We start from the raw sequence: 27,577 nt of genomic DNA on the forward strand, positions 1-27,577 counted from the left end.
TTTTTGAAATAAAAATTGTAAAAGAATAAATTAGAACCTAGTAGGAAGCTCTTTTAAAATCACACTACATCCATATTTTCTCAAAGATAAATTCATAGCAGTGAAAATGTTCACTGTTAAAAGGAGCCAAACCCGTAAAGAAGGCATTTTGTTCACGAGGTCAGATGACTGCTGAACGGACATCCTCAAAAAAAGCAGGAGAAAATATGCACGAACAAAGCAGCTCTCAGTTCAAAAATACAAGGATGGACTGATTCAGGGCTAATTTTGTAAAGCTGATTAAACTGTTAATTCATTCGAGCCCCGGTCCCTAATATGAGCTGTGGCTGCAGGTGGGAGGTGCGGGTTGGAGGCACGTGCAGGGTGAGAGACACGGTGCGCACGTGTGAGCTCAGCCCGTCTGACCCACGTGTGATGACCCTGCAGTGTTTCCCAGCAGTTACGAGGGCTGGCCACCAGGCTCAGAGTTTACACGCACTACACCACCCACTGGGGCAGGCCCCAGCCACCTTGAGGCCCAGGAGGGCTGGGGCTCCAAGCCCTGCACAGGGCACGGAAGCACAGCCCATCACACCACGCCTTCCACCCAGACAAGGAGACTGACGCTCCTGAAGGTAACTCATGGCCAAGACCACATCACTGGATGCCAAGGCGCCAGATCTCAGCCCAGGTGTCACTAGGACTCTCTGGCATCTATGTGCGGTAAGGGGGTAAGGGCCCAGGACTGGATCCCTTTCACACTCTTGTTTGCCAAATATGACATAAATCCTGCAGGTGGGGACCTTAAAGAGACACCTTGTCACTCCAGGGCAGCAGCATCACAGTCTTGGCCGAGCTGCGGCAGGGAGGATGGGAGCAGGCAGGTGGCGGGACAGATGGGAGGACAGGCAGCACAGCCAGGCCAGAGAGGACCAGCCCCGCCCCATGGGCCCCAGCAAGGGACAGAAGCCCAGTCCAGCTCCTACTGCCTCCCTCCCCACACAGCTGAACCCAGGACATAAGCTGGGCTCTAAGCTCCAGTTCCCAAGACAGACCACCCCAGGCAGCCAGCTCCCTACCCCTACAGCCCCCACACTCAGTCGTGGAGACCCGGGTGTGTTTGCCTCCTAGATATCAGCAGATCTCCAGGAGACAGTGGTCACATGCAGACTGCAGCTGGACAGAGGCTGGAGCATGCAGGGGTGAGGACCAGGTGTCTGACGCGCCGCCTGGGCCTCTCCAGGGCCAGCCTTCCATTAAAGCCTGGGACTTCTCGCTCCAGCACCAGGAATCCAAGAGCATCGCAAAGAAGCCAGGGAAGAGCCTCTGCCTGGGACACACAAATGCGGCCCCACAGCTGTGACCCCCACAGCAGCTGTTCCTCAGCCCTCACCATGACCAACTAATGGCCGAGCAAGCCCCTCCACCCCTCCACCACTGGGGCTAGAATTGTTCACTGCTGCCAATCACAGGCCCAGCCCCTCCTGCAGATGCCCAACCCCTCCTGTCCGCACTGAGGCCAGACGTCCATGGGCAGCCATGACCCATGTCCCCAAGGCAGGCCTCATCCACAGCAGACACCCCAGGGGCTGCCAGGCTGGGGCCCCACTGACCTGGCAGCACCACCAGCCACCGGCAGCAGATCTGGGGCCCCAGACAGGCACACACTCCTGTGGTCCCAGGCACAGCCGTGCTGCCACACCCACCCCAATGTTACTATTGTCGCTACTGTCTCCCTCCCCATCCATCTGTCCCCCTTCTCTGCCCTCCTCTGGGGTCAGGGAGCTGCAGTGGGCACGCTGGGTCAGCAGGAGGCCTGGCAGGGAGTGAGGATGGGACGGTCCTGCTCACTTCCTGCCTTGGCCTCCTGCGGACCCCACCCACCCCTGCTGTCTCTCAGGACTCGGTACTGGCCCTCCCTGTGGCCTTCGGGCCCACACGTGGCACCAAGCCCTGGGCTCATCACCATCCCCGTGGTCCCCTCAACCCCATTACATGGTGAGTGTCCCCAGCACAGCCTGACCAGGGAACTGCTGAGACTGCTGGCTACTTCCTCCGAGACTCAGAAGACCCTGGCAGTTCTAGGGCTTGGTGGGTGGGGGCTGGACACAGTTTAATCCCTCATATGACCGTTGACCGGTCACCTGTGAGAGTGGCATTTATGTCACCCAGCTCAGGTCACCTGTGGGAGTGGCATAGCTCAGATAATCCCTGCAGGAATGTTCTCCAGGGGGCCTGGGATCAACCCAGCACTCCCAGCTTTCTTGCTTGCTGGTAGAACGTGCTGAGGACGCGGCATCCAGAGATAGGGAGGGACTGCCCAGAACAGCCTGGAACTTGTCCTTGACCCTCCCAGGGACTGTAACAGCTTGAGTTAGGGAGGAACCGCCTGGGCTTTGCTTCTTTCTCCCTGGAAGCAGGGTGTCCTTCAAAGCTTTGCCCTGGGGGTCACGTGGCCCCTGAGGGCTCTAACCTGGGCGGCTGCTTGCAGGGCCCTTTAGCCCTGGTGCAAAGAGAAGCATGTGCAGTCAGCAATCCATCTGCCCTGGGCAGCCTTCCCGACACTGGGGACTGGCTCTGTCCCTTGCTTCCTATCTGTAAGTAATCAACCTGCGTTGCGTAACTTGTATGTGAGCATGTAGGTCACCAGTGCATGGAGGACTAAACAGTAGCCCAGGATGCAGTGCCCACAGGCAGAAGTTCCTGGTATTTGGCTATGATGATCTTTGCTGTTCTCCACGAAGTAGGAGTCTTCTCTTGGGACTGGTAATTAGCGAATCTGCTTTGAAATCCCCACCACCCCAGAGGAGATAAGGGGCTGTTCCCCAATTTACAGAGGGAAGAACCAAGGCTCAGAGAGGTTCACAAATCCACCCAAGATCCCACTTCCAATAAGCAATGAGGCCTGCATTTCAAAGCCACTCACCCTGCCTGACGGTGGAAGACTTATCCTGTGACCCGGTTTCCCTGCTTGCTCCTGCTAGGTAATAAGGGTGAAAACAGCACAAAGCCACCACCGATGTTGGTGCCACAGCCCCAGGGCAGGCACTGTGCCCTGTGAAGGGAAGCCCTCCCCAGGCCTCAGGTCACAGCTCCAGGCTCACTGTGGCCTTCTGGCCCAGTGGGGCATAGGGTGCCTGACGCCAGCTGGGAAGGTGTTGCCTGGGACGTCCAAGCCGTGCCCACCTGGGACAGCCTGCACATCAACCCTGCCCACCCGGCCTGGCTGCAGACCAGGGTTCGGTGCTGAGCCCCCAGTCCCACCTACCCCCTGCAGGTGCCTGTGGGTGGACAGCCAGCCCCACACAGTCCTCCAGCCTGACCCGGAACCACAGGCTGTGCGTCCTGGGTGTTGTGGGGCCAGCCAGGCCACTGAACGCCCTGCCTGCCCCAAGGGCACAGCCCCCCACCTCTCCAAGTCCTTCAAAGCAAACTGCCAGGAAAGGCTGGCAGCTTTACGTTCAATTCACATCAATAAGTACTTTACCCAGAGGGTGGCTGTGCCTGTTCAGAGGAATCCTCCACAGCCCAGACGCGACAGGAGCCACGTGGGAAGGGAATTTAGAGGGTCGGCACTGGGCACAGACGCCCCGGCGGGCTCCAGGTTCTTGGCCGCCTGTCCCCTCTGATTAGCATCTGCAAAGGGGGCTTAAGGACGAAGAGAACCCGCTTAGCCTGGACAAGCCCTTAGCACCTCGCGTCTCGCCGTCAGGAGTGACAGTGGTGGACGCAGGAGATGAGGATAACGTTCTGCATTCCCCCCGCCGCGCCCTCGTCAAGGCGCCCACGGCCTCCGAGCGGGTGACTGGGAATGGCAAGGGCTGTGTTCCGCGATACCGCGATAAAACCCCCACATCGCCGCGGCAAAGTCGGGGGGGGACCGTGGACCCCGGAAGAGGCGGCGCGGAGGGACAGTGGGGGCGGGGGCGGGGGCGGGGGCGGGGGCGGCGCAGCCACAGAGCCGGGGTGTCCGGGGCGCACACGGGGGTCACTCCCTAGGCGTCAGGCCCCGCACGCGGAAGTGGGGGAGGGAGGTGGCCGGGGCGGGGGGTCCAGGCTGAAGGGCGAGCAGTGGAGCTGGGCCACCCCGCAGGCAGTGGGCAGCGGGCAGCGTTGGGAGAAAGGGGCCGGGTGTCCCTGAATGAGGGGGAGGGGGCAGGGGAGGCGCGGGCGGCAGGGGTCAGGGTCTCCACATCTCCCCTGGTGGGCCACGCGGGGTTCGAGAGCGCAGTGCGCGGAGGCCGCAGGCAGCAACCGGGACAGCAGGGGACAAGGGCGTGAGGAGGGGCCGCGGGGCGCCTGTCACTCGAGCCTGGAGCGCTGCCTCTGGGCCCGCACGTGCACTCACAAAGGGCGTGTCCCCCCCAACTACCTGCACGCAGCAGGGGCCTCTCAGTGCACGCAGGGTAATAAGGGTAACAACAACGCCAGCCTCCCGAGGGTCTGGGCCAGTCACCCAGGCCCACCTTCCCACCTGCAGAAATGCCCCCTGCCCTGCCTGCTGCCTCCCTGGCCCACAGACTCTCTCCTGTCCCTTCTTCAGGTCCACTCCCAAATCTCCCACCCTTTGGTGGGAGCCCTGAGCCCTGGCCCAACCTGGGGACAAAGGCTCCCGCTCCGGCCTGGGTGGAACAGCTCACCCCACTCATGCTGGAAGACGGCCAGCACTGGCTGGGCCTTGGTTCTGTGCCTGGAGCTGGGCTACACCGGGAGGACGTCTCCCAGGCCCTCCAGCTCGCCCTCAGCTGGACTCTGGGTTTTCAAGCTCTGAGAGTCACCCCTGATACCAGAAGGCCCCAACTGGACCACGTGCAGAATAAATTCTGAAGGAAAAGGGAGCACACAAGCACGCATGTTTGTTTTCCAGGCCCTGAGGTTCAGACACTGGGGACTGGGGGCTCCCCTCTACCTACAGGGGGGGTGGAGGTGGCAGAGAACGGCCCCTGCCCCCTAAGGGCAAGGTGAAGGCTGACCCATGTGACCTGCTCGTAGGAAGCCAGGGCAAGATCCAGCCGGCCTCACTGTGAACTCAGGTGGCCCAGCACGGCTCCCCCAGCGCAGCCAGTGAAGGAAGGACCCTGAGGCTGAATGTGGATGTCCCCAGGAGGCCACCTCTCAAAGACACTTCGGGGGGCAGTGCAACACAGAATTACAGCACCCAGTTATTCCAGCAAAAAACATAGGCGTGAACTCTACACGCACCAAAAACCTTCACGTGTACATTCTGAGATGGAATTTTTAACCTCACTAAATTTTTATTTAAAATGCTTTTACAGCTGTTACCAGTGCTCATGTTTCATAAGAACCTGCTTATGCAAAGCTGCACGTGGGCCTCCCTCAGAGGCAAGCCCAGGCCTCTGCAGTTTCCCAGATGGTCTGGTAAATCAGTGCCCTGGGAAGCTTTAGATTGGGGGACTGGTTCAGACACCCCAACAAATCAGTTCCCTGCACCTTCTGTCTCACCAAGCAGCACCCGTCTCCCGGCCAAGTTGCTCTCACTTGCAGCAGAAGCCACAGCCAGCTCGGAGGGGCAGGTGACGGGTGGAAGAGCTGGCAGCCTTCCCCACAGCCATCGTCTACTCAGCTCAGTGGAGTGTTCAGTGGCCCCAGAGAAAACCCTCCAATGGCAGACGGTACAGTTCCATGCAGCTAGAGGCCTCTGCCCCTTGGGGCATGGCAAAGGGCCCCTTTATCACCTCAGTGTAGTCTCTGATGTGGAAACAGACCCCCTCCCACCCACAGAAGGAGATGCTCCCCAGAAGCCGGACCCTGGCTCTAGGAAGAGGCTGGGTTGGCCCCCTGAGGATGAGGCATCCCCTATCATGCAAAGACATCCTCCTTACAGGAGAAACAGCTGGGCACAGCGCCACGCAAACCCCAGGTGATAACGCTGGCCTTGACCATGGCATTTGTTCTGCAAGCCAAGCCAGACGCAAAGCTGGGAGATAATTGCAAATCTAGCAAAGCGTTTTCAAAGGGAAAATGAATTTTCAAATCAAATTCTGTCAAGTACTGCCTATACAAATGATGTGCCAAGAACACCGACTGCAGAAAATTTAACCACGGTAGCTGCAGTGGGATCATAAAGAAACAAACGAACTGCACAGCCCCTCTGTCGCTGCCGAGGAGGAGAATGGGTGGTGAGAGCGCTCCGGAGGGAAGGGTGCTGCATGACCAAATGGAATCAGCCTGTATCTGACAGCTGGGCATTTAAACTGCCAGAGATCTCATTTTGAACTCCACAGGTTTAAAGATTCTTTAAAATGCATTTTAATTTTAAAACTATTAAATAGCAAACTTGCTAGGAAGACAATCAATTCCATTCCCACTGTGCTAGCAGGGTGCCCCCGGGGTGTCCCCCGCTGAAGCCCCCCGTTGCAGGGGCTGAGCCTCAGGCTCTGCCTGGCTGAGGGCAGCTCAAGAAACTCTGAAAGGGTGGTGGGGATGGGGGAACGCAGTCCGGTCAACTCCTAGGATGCATGGAAATTTGCTTGTGGAAAATGGAAACTTAAGCTGCTTATTTATGAATTATTTCTCTCCTTCAAAAATGACTTGAGGTGATTTGCTAAGAGCTCACAAGAACTGGGCTTGTTCCTTTAATCAGAGGAGCAATTCAAACACCCAGACAGGGGTCCAAGGTTGTGGGCCAAGAGAACCCCACAGTGGGCAGTGGGGCCGCAACAGCCGGCCCAGGATGCTCTGGCCTTTGCTTTGCTGGCTCAGGCCTGGGGGGCCATGGGTATCCCACATTCCTGGGCACACTGGAAGCCATACTCAAGGAGGCCTCACCAGCCCAGGCAGGTGGACTGATGCTCAGTCCTGGACCAGCTCCCCTTGAAGGACCTAACGGACTTAAGACACCCAGGGTAGTTGCTCCTCTAATCACGGAGCCCCTGACTCTGACCCAACATGCCAGGTGCCCTCCCCTTACCCAGGGCGACTTGGTGCGTGCCAGTCGCGGCAGGTCTGTGTCCAGGTGGCTCCAGCCAGCAGAGACAAGCCCAGGCTCTGCTGCCCAAAAGAGAGCAATCATTGCTTTCTGAAACTGTTTTATTGAGATGGGACTCACATGCCATAAAATTCTACCAAAATGTGCAATTCAAAGGCCAGGCACGATGGCACTTTGGTGCTTTGGGAGGCTGAGGTGGGAGGATCACTTGAGGCCAGGAGTTCAAGGCCAGCCTGGGCAACAAAGCAACACCCCATCTCTACAAAAAAAAAACAAAAAACAAAAAACAAAAACACTGTATCTACACACAAAAGATTAGCCAGGTGTGGTGCTCTGCACCTGTAGTCCCGGCTACTCAGGAGGCTGAAGTGGGAAGATCGCTTGAGCCCGGGAGGTGGAAGTTAGAGTGAGCTGAGATCATACCACTGCACTCCAGCCTGGGTGACAGCGTGAGACCCTGCCTTTACAGTATGCGATTCAGCAGTTTTTAGGGTATTCTCAGAGCTGTGCAACCATCACATGATCTAGTTTCAGAACATTTTCATCACCTCCGGAAGAAACCACACCTGTTAGCAGTCATCCCCCTACCCCTTCATCGACTTTATCTCTGGATTTGCATGTCTGGACATTTCCTGTGCATAGAATCATACAAAATGGGGCATTTTGTGTCTGTTACTTTCACAGAGCAGTGTTTTCAAGGTTCATCCACATTACAGCATAAATCGGTGCTTCCTGTGTGCCACTGTGTGGATGGACAGACCACATTTTGTTTATCCAGGCATCTGTCGATGAACACTTGCACTGCTCCCACCTTTTGGCTACTATGAATAGTGCTGCTATAAGCAAGTTTTTGTGGGGACATATGTTTTCAGCTCTCTGGGTATATATCTAGAAGTGAAATTCTTGGGCCATATGGCACTTCTGTGTTTAACTTTTTGAGCAACTGCCAGGCTACTTTCCAAAGAGGCTGCACCATTCAACAATCATAGAGCAGCAGTTGGTGTGGCAGGGCTCTGATTTCCCTATGTCTTCGCCAACACTTGTTATTATCTGACTTTTGAGTTCTAACCACCCTGGTGGCTGTGAAGTGGCTGCTCACTGTGGTTTTGACTCTCATTTTCCCAATGGCTGATGACGCTGGGCACCCTTCATTGCTGGCTGACCATCTGCACATCTTCTCTGGAGACCATACACTATGGGCAGGTGGTGCTTAGAGGGGCATCCCTGCCATCCTTCCTCCTGGTGACATCTGTGAGTCAAGGGTGTGGAACGCCACACTCTGTGGACTGACCAGATCTGCTTTCTCACATCAGAGCAATCTAGGCCAGGCTGTTCCATCTGGTGAGACAAGGGTCCCCCCTGCCACAGCCACAGGACCCCACCAAAGCCATGGGCAAGTGTGGACTGGGCAACGTGGCACCTTTGTTGTGATTAGGACCTAATTTGCCATAAAGAGAGGCCCTCGAGTAAGGAAAAGGTGCCCCCAGAGCCTGCTCTGGGACCTCAAACACGGTTCCTACCCACCCACAGTGGGTCAAATGGTGGTCCCCTTGAAGCATGTCTGGAATGTGTGAATATGACTGTTTTTGGAAAAACGGTTGTTGCAGATGAAAGAGAGGTAAGAATCTCAACCTGAGACCATCCTGGACTCTCTGGGTGGGCCCTAAACCCAGTGACAGGTGGCCTTAGAGAAGGTGAAAGGCACACAGAGGAGAATGCCATGTGAAGATGGGGCGGAGATCGGAGTGACGGGCCTGTAAGAAACCCCAAGGACAGCCGGCAACACCGGGAGCTGGAGGAGGCAAGGAGCGACCCTCCCTCAGAGCCCCCAAAAGAAACCAGTGCTGCCCACACCGCGACCTCAGACTTCTGGTCTCCAGAACTTTGAAAGAAGGGATTTTTTATTTTATTTTGTTTTATTTTATTTATTTATTTATTTTTCTTTTCTTTTTTTTTTTTTTTGAGACAGAGTCTTGCTCTGTCACCAGGCTGGAGTGCAGTGGCGTGATCTCGGCTCACTGCAACCTCCGCCTCCCGGGTTCAAGCAATTCTCCTGCCTCAGCCTCCCGAGCAGGTGGGATTACAGGAGTGCATCACCAAGCTCGACTAATTTTTGTATTCTTAATAGAGACGGGTTTCACCATGTTGGCCAGGATGGTCTTGATCTCCTGACCTCGTGATCCGCCCGCCTTAGCCTTCCGAAGTGCTGGGATTACAGGTGTGAACCAACATGCCCGGCCGATTTTTGTTGTTTTAAGCACCACTTAAACACTGTGTGCGACTGTGTGCGACTTGGTCGCAGCAGCCATACGTTCGGAACGAAGACGCCCCTCTCCCACAGCACCACGATTACCTGACGTCCCACAGTGGAGAGAAGGGGATTTGCCTGGTCCTGTGTCATCAGGGGCACTGAGAAACCCCATGTCAGTGCGTTTATCCTATGGATCGGCCCTGACCATCACTCGGCCTGAGCCCCCTGGACACACCTGGAGCCAGCAGAGCTGGCCGGGCTGCCCAGCCCATGGATGGGGTGCCCTGGGCCCACACCCCAGCTCACACTTGGGGGTAGGGATTCCCTAAGTGCCCCCAGTGCCTCTAAGAATAGCCATCACCCCACATTCTAGGAGATCTCTTTTGACAAATCTTCCACCCGTGCAGGTGGGACACCGGCAGGACAGAGGTAGCCCTGGACCCAACCCTGCCGGCCCAGGGCCCAGAGCCCACCAGTGAGATGCAGAGATGGGGCCAGAGGGAGCACCCACCATCCTGGGCATCACTGTACCGGGAGAGGGGTGTCTCCCATGCCTGCTGCCACCCCCACCTCTCGGCTCCCCAGACGTGGCAAGGCCATGGGACCACCTGCAGTGGGCCAGTCTGGGGCGCCAGATTGCACACCGCATCCCTCGCCGGCCACCCCTCCCGCCCACACTGTGATGCTGGGCGCCTCTCTGACTGCCCTCAGGAGGGATGGGCACCCAACCCTGCCACGTCCATGTGGGTCAGGTGTGTCTCGGATCTTCCTGTGTAATGCAGCATTCCAGGTGCTTCCACTGAGAAGACACGGTGCCCACTGTCCACCACGACGACCCCCAGGGAAGAGGACCCAGGCCTGGGGTGAACATGGACGCAGCATGTGGGGCGCAGCCCGCGTCTGGCTCTTCTTCTTGACCAGTTGTTAGGTTTCGGGCCCCGCTCCTTAGGAGAAGTTGCAGGTGGGCGACTTGGAGCTGGAGAGAAGATGGGGAGCTCACGTGGGGGCTGAGTGGGGAAGGAAGCAGACAGGGGATGGGGTGACCACAGGAAAGGGCAAAGCCGCCTGGACACACGGACTCAGCCAGCACCTGGCGGGGCTGATTTGTGTGGCTGCCCGCGTCGTGCTCCCTGGCACATTCTTCTTTTGTACTGTGGTTATTGCTGAAATAATCAAATAATGCAAATACAGCTTAGAAGCATTTGACTTATAAAGGTGCCCACCACTAACAGATGATTAAGACGATTCCATCATTCTTTAAAAATAGCTGTCCTAAAGGAACGCCTGCTCTCACCAATGTGTCATTTTATCAGAGGATAAAAATTATTTGCAAAATAGTCCAGTAAGAGCCTGTATTTTATTTTTATGCATTATGAGAGGAAAAATATTGACGATGTTCCAGAGGCTTGACATATGGCAGGAAAAAGCCAAACGGGTATTCGCTCAAGAAAAGCCAGGATAGTATCTGCAGAAAAGTAACTCAGGCACAGGGGCTCCCAGCAGGGCAAAAAACAGACAAACAAACAAACAAACAAAAAACAGAAAACAAAACAGTACAAAGACTCCCTTCAACAATAGCAGGCAAATAATTAAACCTCTTCAGTGTCTTTAAGGGCCAAAGCCAAACTGGAAAAGACACAGTCTGGCCACTAAGGCTGGCCTGGGAAGGCCACGCTGCGGGTTCAGTCCTAACCCAGCAAACAGCTGGCAGCCCGCCCCCCACCCAGCGTGAGAAGCCGGCCTGGGCGGCAACAGGATGAAGGTTGGGCTCCAGGGCCGTGAGCTGATGGCCGTGTGTCCCCAGGATCCAGGGCTGGACAGCCACACAGGAGCAGCCTAGAGGCACAGACCCCAACTATGACAGTGATGGAGCTGGGGGCTGGCAGGGGTGCAAGGCCATGCACGAGCCTCAGGTCAGCCCAGTGGAAGCCTGGAGGGGCGTGCAGTGTGTGGCCGGTTCTGGTGCGCATGGCCCGTGTGGACATCGTCAGAACTGGGGAGCGGGGAGGAGGGCAAATGTTTTGTTTGCTGTTACCTATTCCCATAACCAACAGGACCCAAAGGACCTTCCAGAGAACCAGAGGTTTCCATCCTAGAAGGATGGTGGCGGGGCTGAGTCTGGTTCCGAGAAGGACTCGTGAGGGGGTAGGAATGGTCCCACCACCCTCACGGGGACACAGGGGCGTGTCTTCACAGCCCTACGCTGCCTCCCCAGCCCTTCCATCGCCGCCTCCTTCCACCACCGCTCCCGCCATCCTCCTTCTAGTCCTCAGCATGCCCAGCAGGTTCCAGTGCTGGGTCTTTGGCCTCAAGGTTCACCCAACACCTGACTCACCCCTGATTCGGGTCTCTGCCTGGACGTCACCGTCATCGAGGCCTCCTAGCCCCTCCAGCACGGCACCATGCCCTATCACCCCATGATGTGGGAGGGGTACACAGAGGTGCGGGCAGGCAGGGGTGCTGGGGTTCTGAACAGGGCCTGGATTCTGGGAAGGGACCTGATGAGGGAGGGCCTGCGGCTGGGCACGGGTGGGCACTGGCTGTCACTCCCTCTGCAGAGGCAGGGGCAGGCACTCCAGGGCTTCGCTGATTGTGTCAGTTAAACTCCGAGGGTTGGGGCTCATGATGGCAGAGCCAACTGCCTCCCTGGACCAAGGATGCTGCACACCCCTAAGACCTAGCCTCCCCGAGGCCTCTCCCCATGGCTGACTCACTGCAGCCTGGACCCAGTCCCTACCCAGGGGCCCTCCTAGCACCCCCAGCCTCTCTGGCCAGCCAACCTTGGGCGACTAGGGAGGGCAAAACCACCGCATGCCCACCAGAAGACCACCACGTCTCTGGGCAGACACTCGGGGTACCCCTACCCTATGCCTGAGCCAGCCTCTACCCCCACAGCCACCCCCACCACAAGGACAGAAGGCTCAAGAATGCAGTGGCAGGCAGACAGCATTCACCAGTCACCCAAAGGTGAATGAGATGATCCACTTCAGCTATGCTCAGACCTTCTTAGAGAGTGACCATGTCTGATAGGGCCTGTGAAATACAAAATGACTTTTAAATAATTTTTTATTATAAAAAGTATGAGCTGGGTGCTGTGGCTCGTGCCTGTAGTCCCAGCACCTTGAGAGGCTGAGGTGGGAGAATTGCTCAAGCCCAGGAGTTCAAGACCAGCCTGGGCAACATAGTGAGACCTACATCTCTACAAAAAACTTAAAAATTATCTGACTGTGATGGCATGCACCTGTAGTCCCAGCTACTCGGGAGGCTGAAGTGGGAAGACTGCTTGAGCCCCAGAGGTTAAGGCAACATTGAGCCATGATCACGCCACTGCCACTGCACTCCAGCCTGGGCAACAGTGTGAGACCCTGTCTCAAAAAAATAATTTTAAGTATGGAAGTTCTGAAAAATGTAAAAGAAAAACAGTGTTTCCTGGAGCTGAAACACTGTCAACATCTTGGTCTTCTACCTGTGTGAACCTGAGAACACATCGATCCATTCTTAATTGTCTCAAACCTTTAAGCAGGGGCTCTAGAACCCATGCAGTGGCAAACATGCACTCGTATGCCCTGGCAGAATCTCCGTTCCCCACGGAGCCCCTCAAATGCACTGATGTGTTCAGCTCATTCTAAAAGCTAGAGATGATGTGAGCAGCATACCACATGGTTTTAGTATATGATAAAACAGCAGCACAGAGCACATGCCACGCCTCTCCACCTTCAAAACCCAAAAAGTAGGGGAACGCACAGGGATTCCTGCCCAGGCCCTCCCTGTCATGCCCCAAGCCCTGCCTCCCTGTGTCCTCTCTCCTCAGCACCGCCCCCCATCTCTCCCAGCCCCTGGCTGTGCCTTTGCTGCCTCACCCCAGCCAGTCCTGACCTTGGCCCTGACTGCCTGATCCACCAAGATGGGCTTCATCCTACCCATGGGTCTCCAAGAGCTCCTCACTCTGAACAGCAAAAGGTAATGTTTTTACTCTAAAATCATGATGTATGCATGGTCACATACAGCCCACCATGTCCGTAGGTACAGCCCTTCCAATCTAGAAAAAGCTCAGGGGCAGCCAGAGTGCAAGTACATGGAAAGAACCAGAACCCATGCAGAGATCTCTCTCAAAAATAATAACGTGTCTTCAACTAGTGTTGTTAGAAGCTGAAGGCTGTTAGTACAAGGACAGATGTCAGTCAGAATCCTGTTTCAGGCCAGGCATGGTGGCTCACACCTGTAATCCCAGAATTTTGGACGGCCAAGGCAGGAGGATTGTTTGAGTCCAGGAGCTTGAGACCAGCCTGTACAACACAGTGAGACCTCATCTCTATAAAAAAAAACAAAAATTAGCTGGATGTAATAATGCACACCTGTAGTCCCAGCCACTAGGGAGGCTGAGGTGGGAGGATCACTTGAGCCCAGGCAGGTTGAGGCTGCAGTGAGCTGAGACTGCGCCACTGCACTCCAGCCTGGGCGACAGAGTGAGACCCTGTTTCAAAAGAAGAAAAGAAGGAGAAGGAGAAGGAGAAGGAGGAGGAGGGGGAAAATTGGTTTTTAAGCAAGTATTTGTGTGCTCATATAGAAAAATGCCCACATATCTATGAAAGAAACCTAAACTTTTAAATTGAACTCATATAAACCCCAACATCAGACGCTGTGGCTCCTGCCTCATCTCCCCACCTTTGGGCAGAAACTTGATGTTCTTTCTAGAAAGTTCTTAGGACGTATCTTCGTACCCAGCCCCACATGCCACATTCGGCTCCTCCTCGGTGGGTTTGTGGCTCAGCAGCATGTGATGACCATGTCCCCTGTTGGCACCTGGTGCCCGTGGATAAGGACAGAGCCCAGTCCTCCTGTGGAAGACCCTGAGGTTCCAGACAGAATCCTCCTAAGTCCTTGTCTTTCTCTACTGCTTATGAAAGTGTAAACTCAGATGATATGAAAAGCAGTTCAGACCTCCAGTACAAAGCTCTGAAAGTGCCGTGGCCTTTCCCAGGCACTGGCCCCTGGGCTCACGTCCCCTTCCCTCCCTGCTGCTGTGGCAAAATGCGGAGCCACCGTGGCTTTTCCAAGAAAGCTTTTCCCCGCAGCCTCGGGGAATGTGGCTTTCTCTTCTTATCCTCAAGCCCTCTTTTTACAGGAAAATGTTATAATTAAGTCATTCCAACTGATTTTAAGCAACTTTGCATCAGTAGGGGGTTAAGTTCTAACAAGGCCCAAATCACCCAGGGTCAATCACCCGGGCCAGCATCGAAGGAGGCCCCGGTACCTCCCCAAGGGTTCTGCCGGGCTCTTCCCCCTGCTGGACAGCAGTGGCTCACACTGTGACCCCCAGATAAAGTCACGACTTGGTGACCAAACTGAATGAATCCACACCCAGCCAGGTGCTGGCTCATGCCCACTGACAAGAATGAGCAGCGGCTGAGCTCACTGCATTTGCTTGTGCTAAAGGACGGTGTGAGGAGGTAGCTCGCCCCACACACTAACCCCTCAACTCCTCCATGGACCAGGAGGAGAGGAAACGACGTGGCGCCTGCCCTGGGGCAGGGCACAGGACTGTGCCGCCCCCACCTCTTATCACAGGCTGAGAAAGCACCGCCCCACACACAAGGGGCATCCCACTGACAGCCTCCACCCCTCCCTTCTAACCCTACCATGTGGGGCGATTGGAGTCCCAGATTTCAGAGTTCACCATGAATGTGCAAGATCTCATAGTTTTCATATTGATTACATGTTAAAACAATATTCTGGTCAAATAATTTTTTTTTTTTGAGATGGAGTTTTGCTCTTTTTGCCCAGGCTGGAGTGCAATGGCACAATCTTGGCTCACTGCAACCTCCGCCTCCTGGGTTCAAGTGATTCTCCTGCCTCAGCCTCCCAAGTAGCTGTGATTACAGGCGCCTGCCACCACGCCTGTCTAATTTTTTGTATTTTTAGTAGAGACGGGGTTTCACCATGTTGGCCAGGATGGTCTCAATCTCTTGACTTCGTGATCCGCCCGCCTCGGCCTCCCAAAGTGCTGGGATTACAGGCGTGAGCCACCGTGCCTGGCCCCAAATAAAATATTATTAAAATTAATTTCACTTGTTTCTTTTACTTTTTTTTTTAATGTGGCTACTAGAAAATTTCAAATTGGCCAGGCACAGTGGCTCAGACTTATAATCCCAGCACTTTGGGTGGCTGAGGTGGGAGGATCATTTGAGCCCAGGAGTTTGAGACCAGCCTGGGCAACATAGTGAGACCCTATCTCTAAAAAAAAAAAAAAAAAAAAAAAAAAAGTTTTTTAATTCACCAGATGTATTAGTCCATTCTCACACTGTTATGAAGAAATACCTGAGACTGGGTAACTTGCAAAGGAAGGGGGTTTAACTGACTCACAGTTCTGCATGGCTGGGGAGGCCTCAGGGAACTTACAACCATGCAGAAGGTACCTCTTCACAGGGCAGCAGGAGAGAGAGTGAGTGCCAGCAGGGGAAATGCCAGACGCTTATAAAACCATCAGATCTCCTGAGAATTCACTCACTGTCATGAGATAAGCATGGGGGGACCTGCCCCCTTGATTCAATTACGTCCCATCAAGTCCCTCCCACGACATGTGGGGATTATGGGATTACAATTCAAGATGAGATTTGGGTGGGGACACAAAGCCAAACCATATCACTGGGTATGGTGACATGACCCTATGGTCCCAGCTACTTGGGAGGCTAAGATGGAAGAATTCCTTGAGCCCAGGAGGTTGAGGCTGCAGTGAGCCAAGATTGCACCACTGTACACCAGCCCAGGCAACAGAGCGAGACCCTGTCTCAAAAAAATAAATAAATAAAATAAAAGTGTATACGTGTGGCTTGCACCCAAAGCTCTCACATCCTATTTCTACTGGACAGCACTGGTCTAGGACTTTACTTTTTTTTTTTCTGAGACGGAGTCTCGCTCCGTCACCCAGGCTGGAGTGCAGTGGCGCGATCTTGGCTCACTGCAAGCTCCACCTCCTGGGTTCACGCCATTCTCCTGCCTCAGCCTCCCGAGTAGCTGGGATTACAGGCGCCCGCTACCACGCCCAGCTAATTTTTTGTATTTTTAGTACAGACAGGGTTTTGCCGTGTTAGCCAGGATGGTCTCGATTTCCTGACCTTGTGATCCGCCCGCCTCGGCCTCCCAAAGTGCTGGAATTACAGGCGTGAGCCACTGCGCCCGGCCTAGGGCTTTACTTTTATCTCTATTTTAGGACACACATAATTTCTTAAACAATTATGAGCTAAACTCGCTGACATTTTATCAGTTTCCACCCTTGCGGCTGTTTCTTTTATCCCATCATCTTTCCTCCGAGTTCCCTTTTCTTGCTGATGTACATCTTATAATAGGAAATGTTACAACGAGCATCTGTAAATGGTTAAAAATGTTTGCCTGAAAAATGTCTTCATCTTGCCTTCTGCCCCTTCACTAGCAGTTCATTTGGGTCTAAAATTCGGGGCTGCCAGTCGCCTTCCCGCCGCACTGTGGGCTCATTCTCTATCTTGTGGTACTTGGGGTTGCTGAGAAGAAACCTGCGGGGCTTTTTCCATTTCTCGTAGTTACTCTGTCTTTTCTGTTAATTCTAAAGATTCTCTTCATCTTTGACATTCTGCAGCTTTACCACAATACATCTCAGCGTGGATTTACTCCCAGGTATTTCTGAACGATGTGAATATGTTCTCAGAACGGTGTTGTCAATTGACTTCATTATTGTGCAAACATCAGAGAATGGACTTCCACAAGCCTAGATGGCCCCGCCTCCGACAGACCTAGGCTACATGGTAGAGCCTGTTGCTCCTGGGCCACAAACCTGCACAGCACGTTACTGTGCTGAACAGTATACTGTAGACAACTGTAACACAATGGGAAGTATTCGTGTACCTAAACAGAATAGGTACAGTCAAATATGGTTATCCTAACAGGCTGGGCGCGGTGGCTCACGCCTGTAATCCCAGCACTTTGGGAGGCTGAAGCGGGCGGATCACTTGAGGTCAGGAGTTCGAGACCAGCCTGGCCAACATAGTGAAAACCCCATCTCTACTAAAAATGCAAAAATTAACCAGGCACGGTAGTGCACGCCTGCAGTCCCAGCTGCCGGGGAGGCTGAGGCGTAAGAATTGCTTGAACCCGGGAGGCGGAAGTTGCAGGGAACTGAGATCACACTACCACACTCCAACCTGGGTGACGGAGCAAGACCCTGTCTCAAAAAAATAAAAAAATATCGTTATCATAACTTATGGGACCACCATTGTATATGTGGCCTGTCACATGGCCCATGACTGCACATTTCTTTATCCTACTTGGAACTCCTTTTATCTCAGAACTCATGTCTTTCTTCAATACTGGGAAATTCAGCTACCATTTCTTCAAATACAGCTTTTCCATCATTCTTTCCTCTCCACTCTCTCCCTGGGACTCCTATGAGACACTTTTTGGAACTTCTCCACTGAACTTTGATGCTTTTTCCTTCTTTCTTAGAGAAGCTGCCCAACTCCCGGCTGGGGCTGGTCCTCCTGTGGACTGTGAGGCAGCACCCTGTCATTTCCTCTGCACTGCTTTCCTGGATTGAGACTAGGTATTGATCCACCCCTGCTCCATCCACCCACCCAACCACGAATTTTGGAGCCAGCCAAAACGACTACTTGTTTTTGTTTCAGACTCTATACCCAGCCTTTCATTCTCCCAGGGCCTGCCACAGATCTTGATTATTCCCAAAGAAAGAAGAGGCAAACTGAAGCCAAATCAGAATCAAGGTCCACCTGCCCCTTCCCAAACCACCTTAGACTCCCACAAGGGTGGAAGCTGGTGCCAGAGGCTCTGAGCAGAGGGCTCTTCCTCTATGGGGTACATCTGCACCTGGATGTTTCTGGGCTCCAGGCATCCTGGTGAGCCACTGGGAAGGTGTCCAGAACTCCAGGGGCCTGGCTGTCTCATGACAGCAGGGGGTAGACGGGGGCTGGTCACATGGACAGACAGCATCTGAGAGTGGCCAAGCCCCCCAGTCTGCACCATGCTGGCAGCAGAACCTGTGCCAGAGAGCAAGCAGGTGTGGGCATTGGGGAGACCACTCCAGGGAGAGACAGAGCCCTCAACAATCAAAGAAAGCAATGGGAGGGACTTACAGTTTCCTCATCTACCAAGAAAAGGAAATCTCAGAATCCCATCTTCTGTCAGACCCGGGAGCAGGTGGGCAGTGCAAGGATTCTCGGCCCTCCCAGGCCAGGAGCTGTCCCCCTATGCCAGGACCTCAAATTTAAAGCTCTCTCCTCTTAACAGAATCAGGAAAAACCAAGCTGACAGCTAAAATGTTCGGCTGAAGTTCACAAGAATGTAGAGGCTCAGATTGTCAGCACATTATAATCATTGACATTTAGCAACAAAATTGGCCCATCACTCCTGGAAGACAAATCGCCCCCATCTGACTGCCCCTCCTTAATAAATAGGGCAGGACTCCTCCTGTGCAGAGATGGCACGCGCACCTCTGCCAACTCGAATTCACATTGCCACCCCACCTCCCTCCTGTAATTTTATCCTCATGGGATACATTTCTATGCTTCAAAGTCCTTACTGATCACCTATCAAATTTTTCTACAACATATATATCAATATTACATATTTATAAATCTATAAATGGGATTTAAATTTTTAAATTTTCACACTTTTTTTTTTGAGACAGAGTCTTTCTCTGTCACCCAGGCTGGAGTGCAGTCGCACGATCTCAGCTCACTCCGGCTTCCATCTCCCGGGTTCAAGCAATTCTTGTGCCTCAGCCTCCCAAGTATCTGGGATTACAGCCATGAGCCACAATACCCAGCTAATTTTTGCATTTTTAGTAGAGATGGGGTTTTGCCATGTTGCCCAGGCTGGTCAAATTTTTAAATTTTCTGTGAGGCTCTGAGTGTTAGCATTTTCTCTGCACTGAGTCGACAATGTAAACACTGCAATTACTTTTGCAACAACCTAATAGTATTAGTATACAATCGATCAAACAACATAAACATGTGACACATCTTGGTACACCATCATTTCACAGAAAGGTGTCTCATAGAAATGTAGTTCTTGATGGGGTGGATGCATCCGGGGCTTCCTGACTAGCTGTTGTCTCTTTGGGTAACTCACTCGTTGCCAAAGTAGGCTGGCCTCAGCTGCAATGCTGTTCCTGCGTTTTGACTTAGGTGAGTGCCAAGAAACCTGCTCTCATGGCTGAGTTAGCAGGAGCGGGGAGAGCAATAGAGGAACTTCCTGCCACTCCAAGAACAACTGCCGAGTTATCGGCTAAGAATCATTGCTTCATGACCAAAAGTCATTCTTAACGCCCTGTCAGCTGCAACTCAACCAAGTCCTTCTTCAATTTTATTGAAGTCAAAGCAGCAGAAACCACCTGGTTTGAAGGATTTGTCATTGGCATTGTCCGCTCCTTGGTCCTGTGGGCCACCTTTTGATATGTTTTGGCCGTGTCCCCACCCAAATCTCATCTTGAATTATACTCTCGTAATTCCCACGTGTTGTGGGAGGGACCCAGTGGGAGATAATTTGAATCATGGGGGTGATTTCCCCCATACTGTTCTTGTGTGAATAAGTCTCACAAGGACTGATGGTTTTATCAGGGGTTTTCGCTTTTGCATCTTCCTCATTTTTCTCTTGCCACTGCCATGTAAGAAGTGCCTTTTGCCTCCTGCTGTGATTCTGAGGCCTCCCCAGCCATGTGTAACTGTAAGTCCAATTAAACCTCTTTTTCATCCCAGTCTCAGCAGGGTGAAAATGGACTAATACAGTAAATTGGTACCAGTACAGTGGGGTATTGCTGAAAAGATATCCAAAAATGTGGAAGCAACTTTGGAAGAGAATAACAGGCAGAAGTTGGAACAGTTTGGAGGGCTCAGAAGAAGACAGGAAAATGTGGGAAATTTTGGAACTTCCTAGAGACTTGTTGAATGGCTTTGACCAGATGCCTGATAGCAACATGGACAATAAGGTCCAGGCTGAGGTGGTCTCAGGTGGAGATGAGGAACTTGTTGGGAACTGAAGCAAAAGTGACCCTTGTTATGTTTTAGCGAAGAGACTGGCAGCATTTTGCCCCTGCCCTAGAGATTTGTGGAACTCTGAACTTGAGAGGGATGATTTAGGGTATCTGCTGGAAGAAATTTCTAAGAAGCAAAGCATTCAAGAAGTGACTTGGGTGCTGTTAAAGGCATTCAGTTTTATAAGGGAAGCCAAGCATAAAAGTTCGGAAAATTTGTAGCCTGACAGTTTTTGTTGTTGTTGTTGTTTTTGAGACAGAGTCTCGCTGTGACACCCAGGCTGGAGTGCAATGGTGTGACCTTGGCTGACTGCAACCTCTGCTTCCCAGGTTCAAGCAATTCTCCTGACTCAGCCTCCTGAGTAGCTGGGACTACAGGCACGCACCACCATGCCCGGCTAATTTTTGTATTTTTAGTAGAGATGGGGTTCCACCATATTGGCCAGGCTGGTCTCAAGCTCCTGACCTCAAATGATCTTCCCACCTCAGCCTCCCAAAGTGCTGGGATTATAGGCGTGAGCCACTGCATCCAGCTGTGACAATGTGATAGAAGAGAAAAACCCATTTTCTGAGGAGAAATTCAAGCCAGCTACAGAAATTTGCTTAAGTAATGAGGAGCTGAACGTTAATCCCCAAGACAACTGGGAAAATGTCTCCAAAGCATGTCAGAGGTCTTCAGGGCAGCCCCTCCTGCCACAAGCCCAGAGGCCTAGGGGAAAATGGTTTCATGGGCCAGGCCCAGGGTCCCTGTGCTGTGTGCAGCCTAGGGACTTGGTGCCCTGTGTCCCAGCTGCTCCAGCCATGGCTGAAAGGGGTCAATGCAGAACTCAGGCCATGGCTTCAGAAGGTGCAAGCCCCAAGCCTTGGCAGCTTCCACATGGTGTTGAGCCTGCGAGTGCACAGAAGTCAACAATGAGGGTTTGGGAACCTCCACTAGATTTCAGAGGATGCATGGAAACACCTGGATGCCCAGGCAGAAGTTTGCTGCAGGGGCGGGACACTCATGGAGAACCTCTGCTTAGGGCAGTGCAGAAGGGAAATGTGGGGTTGGAGCCCCCACGCAGAGTCCCTACTGGGCACCGCCTAGTGGAGCTGTGAGAAGAGGGCCACCGTCCTCCAGACCCCAGAATGGTAGATCCACCAACAGCTTGCACCGTTTGCCTGGAAAAGCTGTAGACACTCAATGCCAGCCTGTGAAAGCAGCTGGGAGGGAGGCTGTACCCTGCAAAGTCACAGGGGTGGAGCTGCCCAAGACGATGGGAACCCACCTCTTGCACCAGGGTGACCTGGATGTGAGACCTGGAGTCAAAGGAGATCATTTTGGAGCTTTAAGATTTGACTGTCCCGCTGGATTTCGGACTTGCATGGGCCCTGTAACCCCTTTGTTTTTGACTAATTTCTCCCATTTGGAATGGCTATATGTACCCAATACCTGTACCCCCATTGTATCTAGGAAGTAACTAGCTTGCTTTTGATTTTACAGGCTCATAGGCAGAAGGGTACTTGCCTTGTCTTAGATGAGACTTTTGACTGTGGACTTTTGGGTTAATGCTGAAATGAGTTAAGATTTTGGAGGACTGTATTAGTCCATTTTCAGGCTGCTGATAAAGACACGCCGGAGACTGGGAAGAAAAAGAGGTTTAATTGGACTTACACTTCCACATGGCTGGGGAGGCCTCAGAATCACAGCAGAAGGCAAAAGGCACTTCTTACACGGCAGCAGCAGGAGAAAATGAGGAAGAAGCAAAAGCAGAAACCCCTGATAAACCCATGAGATCTCCTGAGACTTATTCACTATCACGAGAAAAGCATGGGAAAGGCCAGCCCCCATGATTCAGTTACCTCCCCCTGGGTCCCTCTCACAACATGTGGGAATTCTGGGAGATATAATTCAAGTTGCGACTTTGGCGGGGAAACAGCCAAGCCATAACAGGGACTGTTGGGAAAGCATGATTGGTTTTGAAATGTGAGGACATGAGATTTGAAGGGGCCAGGGACGGAATTATAAGGTTTGGCTGTGTCTCCACCCAAATCTCATCTTGAATTGTACTCCCATAATTCTCACATGTTGTGGGAGGGACCTGGTGGGAGATAATTGAATCATAGGGGTGGTTCCCCCATACTGTTCTCATGGTAGTGACTAAGTCTCACGAGATCTGATGGTTTTATCAGGGGTTTTCACTTTTGCATCTTCCTCATTTTTCTCTTGCCACCTCCACGCAGGAAGTGCCTTTTGCCTTCCGCCATGATTCTGAGGCGCCCCCTGCCCCACAGCCACGTGGAACTGTAAGTCTAATTAAACCTCTTTTTCTTCCTAGTCTCAGGTATGTCTTCATCAGCAGCGTGAAAACAGACTAATACTCCTTTCCCTTGGTGGCAGCGTACTTATCCCAATGCCCAGGATGACCTGGGGAATCAAATGCTGCTTTCGGTCACCTCCACGGACCCGGTATCTTCTGTTAAAATGCCTTTATCTTTTCATATCACGCTTCAAGTGTCAAAGCCTTGGCACCATCAATGCAGACTGGAGTGAATGGCAGGCCACACACTGGGCTTGTGGCCATTATGGAAGGAGGAGGTGCGCTTCACATTGGTTGGGATTTTCCGGCAGGCCTTCCACAGATCTAGAATATTCTATTTCTAAGAGACCCTGACAGACAAGGCTAAGGGCCTTTCTCTGTGTGTGGTGTCGCTGGCGTGTGTTACAGACACTCGCTCTCCAGGAGCCATCTCCAGGAGCCATTCTTTCACAAGCTGGAGAAAGTGAGGTCGTCACACAGGGTCATCACTCACAGTCTCTCTCAATGATGCCCTGATGACCTAAGATGTCCCCATCACCCTGAAGTGTCTCCACTGGGGCTGTTCTGCAAAGAAGGGCCTTGAGGAAGACAGGCAAGAGGGTAGGGCACATGCCCCACACAGGCAGAGTGATTTTTGGACAGGGGTACACAGAGTAGATGCAGTGTTGGGTTCCCACATTCTACCCACAGGGAAGAGGCTCCCGGGACTGTCAGCCAAAGTCAATGCCACAGAGCCCTCTCCTCCCCGGGTACTTCGACAAACGCTGAGGAACCGAGACTGCACTGCTGACAGAAGAAACTTTCTGGAAGGAATTCCCTTTATCTGAGAAGAGGAAACTGGTTTTGTAGGAAAGTGTGAAAGCTTCTGTACCCTACAGATTAAATTATTCAAGAAGGGTCAGAGGGAAGTGACCACCCGCCAAGGGAGTGAACAAGTGCTCAGGGCTGCCCAGGGTCACTCCAGCTGCCTGGTTTCCCAGGACAGGGCTGTGACTGACCACTGGAGGGGGCACAGGCAGGCCACCAGGACTGTGACAAATGCAGTTTGGGAGCAGGAGTGAGTTTAAGCAAGAACGAGAGGAGGGGAAGGGACCAGGCAGCACCCAGGCAGGAATCTCCTCCTGAGGGAGTGCTGGATGGGGTGGGGGAGCAGAAGCACAGAGGGCCGACCCCTCAGGGCCCGGTGGGAAGGTAGGTGGGGAGGGAAACAGCCTTACCTGCCAGGATCATAGGGGGAGCATGGAAACATACAGCCAAGACTTGTGAACAAATGAATGACTGAATTACTTCAGAAAAATCTTTATTTAATTCAGCATAGGAAAAGAAGACAAAGGCCAGGAGCCACCTCACTCACCTGGAGTGTGAGACACCTGCCCAAGCTTCAGCCCACTCTGCACGAGGAGTCACACAGAACTCTTGCCTTTTCAAGATGTGATGGAGACAGGCTCAGGTCCTAGACTTGGGGGGAGGGGAGTGTAGGGCAATCATCTGTCCTGATTTTAAGGATTATCATAAACACACCAATCCTGTACGCCCTCAAGGAGTGCAGCAAAGTGATAAACAGAGTTTGTAAAAGGCCTCACCTTTGGAGCCATGCATAAGCAAACCTAGCTGGCCTGACCTGCCCAGGACTGGCAAGAAGGGGGACCAGACTGGAAGGCCAAGTCACTCAGGGACCCACCTCATCACATCTGCAGAGGCTCTCTGGGAATACACCCGCACTGCTGCCACCCCTTCCCGTCAGTGGCTTCAGGACAGACAGACCTGGGCCATGAAGGAGCACAGTGATGACCCTGGCCTGTATGGTGGCTACTTACGGTAAGGGAGTGGGCCAAGAACAGCAGCAGAAAAAGATGAGACCCACCTGAAGCAGGCCCCAGCCCTGAGAGAGCACCTGCTGCCCTTACAGAGCTGCTGTCTCCTGACCCCGGCCTGCCAAAGTTGGGATTTGAGACTAGGTCTCTGGACTGTCAGCTGGGCCCCTGAGCAACGCCAAGCAGCAAAGCGCCCCTTTGTTTCTGCAGCGGGTCAGACCCAACAGCACAGGGGTTGCCTACATGGCCTCCCACAGGCTTCGGACAGCAGAGAGGGCACCCACTGCCTGCATCTGAGCCTTTGCCCTCAGGGCTGACCTCTGACCTCCTACATGGATTCCCTCCAGCCCCATTGGCTTGCCTTCCTCAGGACGGCACGGGGCAGATTTCCCTTCTCACAAAACAAACAAACAAAAAACACACCAGGCTTTCACAAGGCGGGACTGGACACCCTCTCACACCCCCACTCCAGTGCTCCCAGCTCCTTGCTTAAGAGCCGCAGACAGTCGCCCTCACAGGGGACCCATCTGGTTCTCCGGGAAGTTAAAATCACAATTTGACTTTGTCAGTGGGTCCTGAGTTCACAAAGCAGAGTCTTTGAGGGTCCCCTACAAGCACTGCACCGGGCTCGCTCTCATCCCAGGGCAGAGCCAGCACAGAATTTAATTTTCCATTTGCAGACTAATCCCAAATGTCTCTTTTCTGTTCCCACCAAAAACCCCACAATTTCTTCCCTTCCCTTCCCTGCTGGTGTTCACTCCCACGGCTGCAGCAGCCGGCTTTCCACTCAGACAGGGCTATGGTTTGAATGTCCCCTTCCAAATGCACATGGAAGTAAATCCCCAAAAGAACAGTATTAAGAGGTGGGGCTGGCTGCACGCAGTGGCTCATGTTTGTAATCCCAGCAATCTGGGAGGCCAAGGCTGGTGGATCACCTGAGGTCAGGAGTTCAACACCAGCCTGGCCAACATGGTGAAACCTCGTCTCTACTAAAAATACAAAATTTAGCTGGGTGTGGTGGCGGGCGCCTGTATTCCCAGCTACTCGGGAGGCTGAGGCAGGAGAATGGCGTCAACAAAGGAGGCGGAGGTTGCAGTGAGCCGAGATCTCACCACTGCAATCCAGCCTGGGCAACAGAGGGAGACTCCATCTCAAAACAAAAAGAGGTGGGGCCTTTAAGAGGTGACTGACTGTCCTCATAAATGAATCCAGCCGTTTGTGGACTGAGGGTCAATGAGCCATCACAGAACGGGGCTGTCATAAAAGCTACCTTGGCTCTCTCTCCTAAGCCCCCTAGCCACGTGATGCCCTGGGACGCCTGGGGTCTCCAGAGTCCCTCCAGACAAGAAGGCCCTCACCAGACCATCCCTGTGACCTGGGACATCTCAGCCTCCAGGACTGTAAGAAACCCAAATGCCTTTTCTTTATAAATGACCCAGTCTCAGGTATTTCATTAAAGCAACAGAAAACAGACTAAGACAGGCGCTTTCAGCAGTAAAACCCCGCTGCGCACCTGCTGAGGCCATGCCCGCCCGCCTGAGGTGCCAGCCAAGCTCGCTGCCCTCAGCTCGCCTCCCGGAGCAGCCTCCTAGTCCAGTCTTGTCTGGAAAGAAACCCCGCTGGCCCCCGGCAGTCAGGTAGCACGGGCAGTAGGGCTGAGGCCCCAGAATGGAGATCTCCGGACACAGCCAGGGGGTTGGACGGCTCCGCAGACTGCAGGAGACTCCGGGGCCGGGGCCGGGGCCGGGGCCACTCCCTGGAGGAGGGGGCTGAGCCAGGATGGAGAGCGGCGCCACAGTCCGTTTGCCTGCAGGAGGAGGCTGGCCCACCCCGGAGCTCGCCACCAGCGGCCTAGGGTCCCCCAAGGCTCCTGGCAGTCCATTGGGAACCCGGAAGCACAGTCCAGCCTAGGGCTACGTGGCTCTCCCCTACCCATCCCCTCAGCCAGGGCCACCTCTGCACCTCAGCCTCATTGGGAAGGGAAACTGAGCTTCACGGCCGGAAGTGACGCAACTCTGCTTGCCCGTCATTGGCCAGAACCCATCACTTGGCCTGCTTGCCCTCCTGCCGGCCGGAAGCAGGAGATCCAAGTCCAGGCGAACGTGACGTCCTTGTCCTCGTGCTGTGCCTGGGGGGAATCTGCCTGTCAGGGATGTGCCGCCCCACTTGGCGAGCAGCTGCGGACACGGGATATGGGGCCAGGAGCAGTGCTGCCTTTCCAGGGAGAGCACAGAGGAGGCCTGGGCAGGGAGCAGGGACCCTCGCCAGAGCTTGGCAGGGCCATCCTCTAAGCACACCCAGATCTCAGGGATGCTTGGGTGGGGAGGTTCTAGAAGGTTCTGGAATACTGGTTGAACAAGCGTCCTGTGCTTCTCCTGCCAAAAGAGCACCTAACAAAAAGAAGGGGGAAGTTACTGTTCTGGGGGAATGGTGGCCATCATGACGGGCTGTGGCATCAGGGATCACCTGGCTCCCTTATCACCTCCAGAAAGAACTACCCGATAAGGAATTGGGAATGTGGGCTTCACAGCAAGGCGATGCCTGGCCAAAGACTGTCGGACAGCAGGACCCCTGAGCCTGGGAAGCCCTGGAGGCCCACAGGAAAAGGGCCCCACATTCATGCTGCCTGAACACAGATCTGCAGCCCTGTGTCTGGAGTCGCCACCCTCGGGCACAGCCAAGACAGGTCCTGTGACGGGCGGCTGGCCTCCCATGGTCTGCAGGAACCCACTGAGCAGATAGTGAGCTCCCATAATGCAGCACTCATCCAAGGGAGAGGACGCAGCACACACTGCCCCCCAGTCCCCGTGCGAACCTAAGGGTTTATCCCACGGGGCTGCTCTCCTAAATTGTCTTCAAAGCCGGGACACAAATTCAAGACACATAAAAACTGGCAATCACGACCATATTAAACATGGATCCCATCAGGAGAAGCAAATTAAAAGCTCTCACAATGTGAATTTCCCAATTAGCTCCTCAAGGTCACTCCTAATACTGTCGACCCCAGCACAATTACCCCATGGAAGAAAATCCTAGAGGCAAAGGAAAAAGGTCATGGACTATCAACAGCACAGCGAGGGCTCCCACATCTGCTTGGAAATACCTTTTTCCACAAGGGCTCACCTCCCATCCCACTGCTGCACAAGAAGGGAAGTACCAGGGCCTTTCTAGAGCATGCCAGGACGGTGTCACCCCAAAGCCCTAAGACCCACCCAGGCAGCCTCTTTCCTGCCCATGTGACGACTTTATTTAGAGAAAGGCTTTCAG

At 53.5% G+C, this 27,577-nt stretch overlaps 1 protein-coding gene across 13 annotated transcripts in view; it reads right to left on the reverse strand.

Moving 5' to 3' along the window:
* Positions 1–27,577, reverse strand: part of ZFYVE28 (zinc finger FYVE-type containing 28) — a 152,535-nt gene that overhangs the window by 95,026 nt on the left and 29,932 nt on the right. The window contains exon 1 of one of the 13 annotated variants that reach the window (XM_034958209.3): positions 3,467–3,745. The exons of the other annotated variants lie outside the window; for them this stretch is intronic. The gene's annotated coding sequence lies outside the window, so the exon portion shown is untranslated. Of the gene's footprint in view, positions 1–3,466; positions 3,746–27,577 lie in introns of those variants that run through there. 13 annotated transcript variants of the gene reach the window in all.

The sequence above is a fragment of the Pan paniscus genome, chromosome 3 (genome assembly GCF_029289425.2).
Source record: "Pan paniscus chromosome 3, NHGRI_mPanPan1-v2.0_pri, whole genome shotgun sequence".
Taxonomy (NCBI): Eukaryota; Metazoa; Chordata; class Mammalia; order Primates; family Hominidae; genus Pan; species Pan paniscus.